Source organism: Myotis davidii, unplaced genomic scaffold, assembly GCF_000327345.1.
Source record: "Myotis davidii unplaced genomic scaffold, ASM32734v1 scaffold530, whole genome shotgun sequence".
In the NCBI taxonomy this organism is placed as follows: domain Eukaryota; kingdom Metazoa; phylum Chordata; class Mammalia; order Chiroptera; family Vespertilionidae; genus Myotis; species Myotis davidii.
Window position 1 is genome coordinate 874430 of NW_006282272.1, and position 5594 is coordinate 880023.

The window sequence follows — 5594 nt, forward strand, 5'->3', positions numbered from 1 at the left end:
TTACCACTCGGGCCCCAAAGAACCTAGAGACCAAGAGCTCCAGAGGCAGGGAGCCTCCTGCTGCAGCTGGAACTGCTGTGAAGACACGTAGCCAGCCTGAAATGACCACAAACCCCTAAGGTCCTTCTCCCGCCCTCTCCTCCCCGGCTGGGCCCCTCCGCAGGCAGAACCCACCTGGAAGCCGGAGGGCACAGGAGTGTGTAGGCAGAGTTCATCGAAGCCTGCCTCCTGGGCACCGAGCCGCTGGGGACGGGTAGGTGGGTGTGCGAGGCAGAAAGAACACCATGGGACGTTATGTAACTCGGAGTCACAGCTCGGCCCCGGCCATGTTCTTTCCTCTCTTGAATAACTCGCATTTGCCTTGAGTTAATAATTGGCTCTTTTTCTTAAAAAACTGTTTTGGTTTCTTGTGCTTTAAATGTAGTGCTTATTATTACTACTAATAAAGGCTAGGAATGGAAAAAAGGACAGGCCTCTAACCCCCCGCTGCCTGCATTCCCCACTCCCCACAGGCAACCATTTTCTCTTCTAACCGTTTCTTCTGGTGTTTCCCTTCCTATCACGACACAGCGTGCTTGTAGTGACAACTCTGGCTTTGTGCAGTGTAGGGAGGCATTATCGGTTGATGGCTCAATTTGAAAAATGAAGACTTTTGCTATTTCACTAATTTCCCTTCTCCTGGCTTAACACATACAGCCACACTTTCCAGCCCCCAAGCCTCCCAATACAGTATAGATATAAGATCATGTGGCTAACCCAATATTCATTCTGTATATTACCATGATTATGTAAATGTAATTCATCACTAAGTTGTACCCCGTGATTACTTTTCCTTGCTCACTCAGGTTTTTCTTTGGCCTGGAATTAAATTTTAAATTAAAATTCCTTGGTTTTCTCATTTGTGTCATTTCCTATAGACTTATAATAAATTCATCCCCCAAATCTTCCTTTATTGTCTAAGTCTCCTTTCAATATGTTCAAATTCATCAAGTATTCCATCAATTTCATCTCCTTGAAGAATTAATATTTGGCCTGTTCCGATCTCTATCTGTTCTCTCTGTTCCTGGTTCAGCTGCTGTCTTAGACTTTCCTTTCACTGTAATCCTGGGAGCTCCTGTCTCCTTTCTCTTGAGTTACATCTTCCATTTCTTGGTCTCCATGTCTTCCTCTTTCTTGGTTCTATCCCTTGTTTTGAAGCAACAGTTCCAGTAGCTTCTGAAAATTGGGTACATCGGAGATAAATTTTTTGAGACTTTGCCTATCCAAAAATGTGTTTGTTATTCTTGTAAGTGCCCTGACCAAGGATTGAACCCACAACCTTGGTGTATGGGGATGATGCTCTAACCAACTAAGCTACCTGGCCCGGACAAAATGTATTTATGCTCACATTGATTGACTGTTTTGAAGGTATAGAATTCTAGGCTGGAATTCATTTTCCTCGGCATTTTGAATGGTTCCAAATGTTGCTGTTGATAAGTTCACACCCATTCTGTTACATGACCCTATGTAACTAATTTTTTTCTGTCTCCCCTTATGGTCATAAGATGGCTGCCACATTTCCAGGAATCGCACCCCCACACTACAATATGTAGTAGAAGAGCCATCTCTTTCTTCTGTGTCTTTTTAAAAGGAAGAAAACCTTTCCCAGAAATTCTTCACTGACTTCTTTCCCCACATCTTTGGCCAGAGCTGGGTCACAGCCTGCATTTAATTCAATCACTGACAAAAGGGAGTAGGATTACTCTGATTGGCTTGGACCATCATGCGTGAGATAAGGTCCCTTTTTCTGAGGAATCGATATCTGAACAAAATTAGGATCTGTTAGCAGGTAAGATGTGGGATGGCTGGTGGCTAGGCAACCAATAATGTATGTTATAGAATGGGGCATCTGACATATAGTAAGCATTTAATATACTAGTATATTAACTACTGTTATTAACTATTTTTAAAATATATTTTTATTGATTTCAGAGAGGAAGGGAGAGGGAGAGAGAGACAGAAACTTCAATGATGAGAGAGAATCATGGATCAGCTGCCTCCTGCATGCCCCGCACTGGGGATCAAGCCTACAACCCGACCAGGTGCCCTAACCGGGAATCGAACCATGACCTCCTGGTTCATAGGTCAACACTCAATCACTAAACCACACTGGCTGGGCTACTGTTATTAACTATTAATAGCTATGTGAACTTATTCAAGTCACATACCTCCTAGAGCTCCAATCTCCTCATTTTAAATATGTGAATAGGATTATCTGATTTGTTGGGTGGTTATAAAATTAAGAGATGACAAATATGAAGTCTTTGTGCTTAATAAATGATAGCCATTTATCATAGTTGCATTTCATTATTGCCAGAGTACTTGGGCAGCAAGTTGAGGTCTCTAACAAAGTTTCCTGAGGTTGGCCCCAGCCAGGTGTAACTAATTTTTCTCCTGCAGCTCACAGAATCTTTCCTTTGTCCCTTGTGTTCTAAAACTTCATGATTATGTGCCTTGTTATAGTTGTTATTTTTTTTTTCTCAGCTCATGCACAGTGAGCCCTTTCAATCTGGAAATGTATCCTTCAAGGCAGAGAAATTTTCTTGATCATGTCTTCGATGATTTCACCCTTCCATTTTCTATATGCTCTTACTCTAAAACTCATTATTCACATGTTGGACTTCCTGACTGACACAATGGTTTTATATCTTTTATCTCCCATTTTCTTTTTGCTCCATATTCTGGAAGATTGCCTCAACTCTTATTGAGTTTTTCACTTCTGCTATCCTATTTGTAATTCTTTCCTATTCTCTAAATATTTTTTTATTTGGTTGCAATGTCTTCTCTTATTCTCAAAAAATTAAAATTCCAAAAATGATATCTCTCAGCATAGTTTCCTCCACGATCTTTTTTTCTCAATGTTTTAGCCTCTGTCTTGGATCTTAGTTTTCTACAATGTCTGGTAGTCCTAGGCTACTTGCTCACATTTAATATCATAACCTGAAACCTGATTGGAAGCGAGCTTGGTGGGGGTTACTGATGGTAGATGTCACTGTACTATAGCTAGCCTTATCCTGTATAATAAAAGCCCAGCAACAGAATGGTGGAATGACCCGAACAACTAGTCGACCAGTTGCTATGACATGTACTGATCACCAGGGGGCAGACACTCAATGCAGGAGCTGCCCCCTGGTGGTCTGTGCACTCCCACAGTGGGAGTGTTGCTCGGTTGAGTGGGATGAGCGGTGCTCGCACAGTGGCTGATCCCCGCAGGCCATGCCCCCCACCAGTGCATGAATCCCTTGCACTGGGCCTCTAGTATTGATATAAGATTCTCAGAGAAGCTTCCCACTCCCTTCCTGGAGAATATATATCTCACTTGCAGTGGAGGTCATTTGGGAAAAGATGGCTGAGGTCTTGATGTTTAGCAAGCCTTCACTTAATCCCTATTTTTAATATAGGATCCCCCTCTCAATAGTGCTTAACGTCCCCAGTCCAGAGACATCCTACGCTCCAGAGAACAGTATTCAGGTGCCACGGAAGGAGCAGCAGTTGCCTTGCTGAGGTTGGAGATCTGGGTTCGCATTTGCTTCTAAGACCAGTGCTGCCGGTTATTATGCTATTGTCTCCCAGCTCTAAGCCCAACTCTCCTGTACTCAGCTTTGCAACACTGTGGTTGGGACCCTGAAAACCATCATTTCACCAGCTGTTCTCTGTTCGGCTCTGCCCATAGAGGGCAACAGAGGGAAACTGGAAGGCTGGGGAGACAAGGGCAAGCTACTTCCTGTTTTCTTCCCACTGCTGTGAGTAGCACCCAATGAAGTGTCACTGCAGCAGCAGGGCCTTCCTGCAGCAACAGCTTAAGTCAGTTTGCAGTGTTTCCAGCACTCACAGAACCAGCCTGATCATGGCCCCCACGCCAGCGACAGGAGCCCTAGCGGAGCAGCAACCCCTTCTCAGCGGCCTGGGTCCCAGTCCCACAGGCCCCTCCTCCAAGCTTCTAGGTTCTAATAATTCCATCCTTTCCCCCTTTCCCTGCAGCCCTGGGAGTGATACCTTGCAGTCCTCTTTTTACCCTTTCAGTTATCTAGTTAACAACTTTATGCCTAGTTAGCAGTTCTTTATATTAAATTCCTTCTATTGAAATAATTGGTGTGGTTTCTGTCTCCTGACAGATCCTGGCTGATACACCCACTTTCAATGAAACCTCTCATTTTTTCCAGCCCCATTTATACTCCCCTTTCAGAGGTATGGGTCGCTTCCAAATCCGGAGTCTTTCTGGAGTTTCACACCAGAAATTAGCTCGCTTCGGCCTCCCTACCCTCTTGAGAAACTTGAGACTTGGCCTCATCTGGTTGGCTGGGTCAGTCACTGCTTGTCCATCTGCTTTTTTGCTCCTAAAATTTTGTTGCTGTTTTCTCTGCCAACCTCTTTGTCCCTTTAGAGTTTTTGCTTTTTTAAAAAAAGTCTTGTTTATTGTCTTAATGTAATTTGGAGAGGAAACTCGTTGCTTTAAAAAATAAGAACAAGAGACTAATGTTGAAAGGGAATGGCAGCAAACTAGGAGGAAATATTGCCACAAGAAGTGGGTGGCTGTCCCCCCTGGGGAAGGAGAGTGCAGCAGGGTCCAGGAGGAGGAGGCAGGGGCACTTCATTTACTCTGGTCCTACATCCTATCTGCGAGCTTCAATCATCCTGTGCGTGATCAGTTTCACAATTTTTGAGCAGGTAAACGTCAGCGTACAACTGTTATCAGTTGGTGTGTATCCGCTGCATAAAACTGAAACTTGACCACAGAGGTCCAACCAAAGAGGAGTATAGTTTTCTCCCATAATCAAGTTGAGGGGAAGGCTGCCAGGATTAGCACACTATCTCCTCAGTGGCCATGGGCATCTAGGCTCCTCTTAGCTTTGGGTAAGATCACGCTTCTCTTTTGTCTTTATGCTTCACCTCTGAGTACCACATCCATATTCCAGGAAGATAGATGGCAGAGGACAAAGGGCAAAAAGCCAGAGACAAGCTAACTGAGTTGGCCCCTTTAAAAAGTGTTCCTTGTACACTTGAAACTAATGTTATGTTATATGTTTACTAGAGGCCCGATGTACAAAATTCATGCAAGGGGCTCAGCTCTCCAAGCCCCAACTGCCTCGGCCCTCGCAGCCCTGGCTGCCTCGGCCCTGGCAGCCCAGCTTCATCCAGAATGGACGACCATCGTGTCAGATGGTCATTCTGCTGTTCTGTCTAATTAGCATATTAGCTCTTTAGTATATAGATGATTGAAAACTTTTTATTTTTCCCTTGAGTGTAAGGATTTAATTTTTTTAAACCTTTGCCTATACAATTTAAAATAAATCAATAATGAAGTTAAAAACAAAAGTGAGCCTGGCTGACGTGGCTCAGGGGCTGAGCGCTGACCTATGAACCAGGAGGTTGTGGTTCAATTCCTGGTCAGGGCACATGCCCGGGTTGTGGGCTCAACCCCTGGTGGGGGGCATGTAGGAGCCAGCCAATCAAAGATTCTCTCTCATCACTGATGTTTCTATCTCTCTCTCCCTCCCTCTCCCTGCCCCTCTGAAATCAATAAAAAATATATTAAAAAAGCAAACAAACAAAAA

General features: G+C 44.1%; 1 long non-coding RNA gene across 1 annotated transcript in view; it reads right to left on the reverse strand.

Annotated features, from left to right (window-relative positions):
* LOC107181757 overlaps nt 1–339 on the reverse strand; it is a 17119-nt gene extending 16780 nt beyond the window's left edge. The window contains exon 1 of the long non-coding RNA XR_001512461.1: nt 175–339. This is a non-coding gene — a long non-coding RNA (uncharacterized LOC107181757). The remainder of the gene's footprint in view (nt 1–174) is intronic.
* Between the last annotated feature and the right edge of the window lie 5255 nt (nt 340–5594).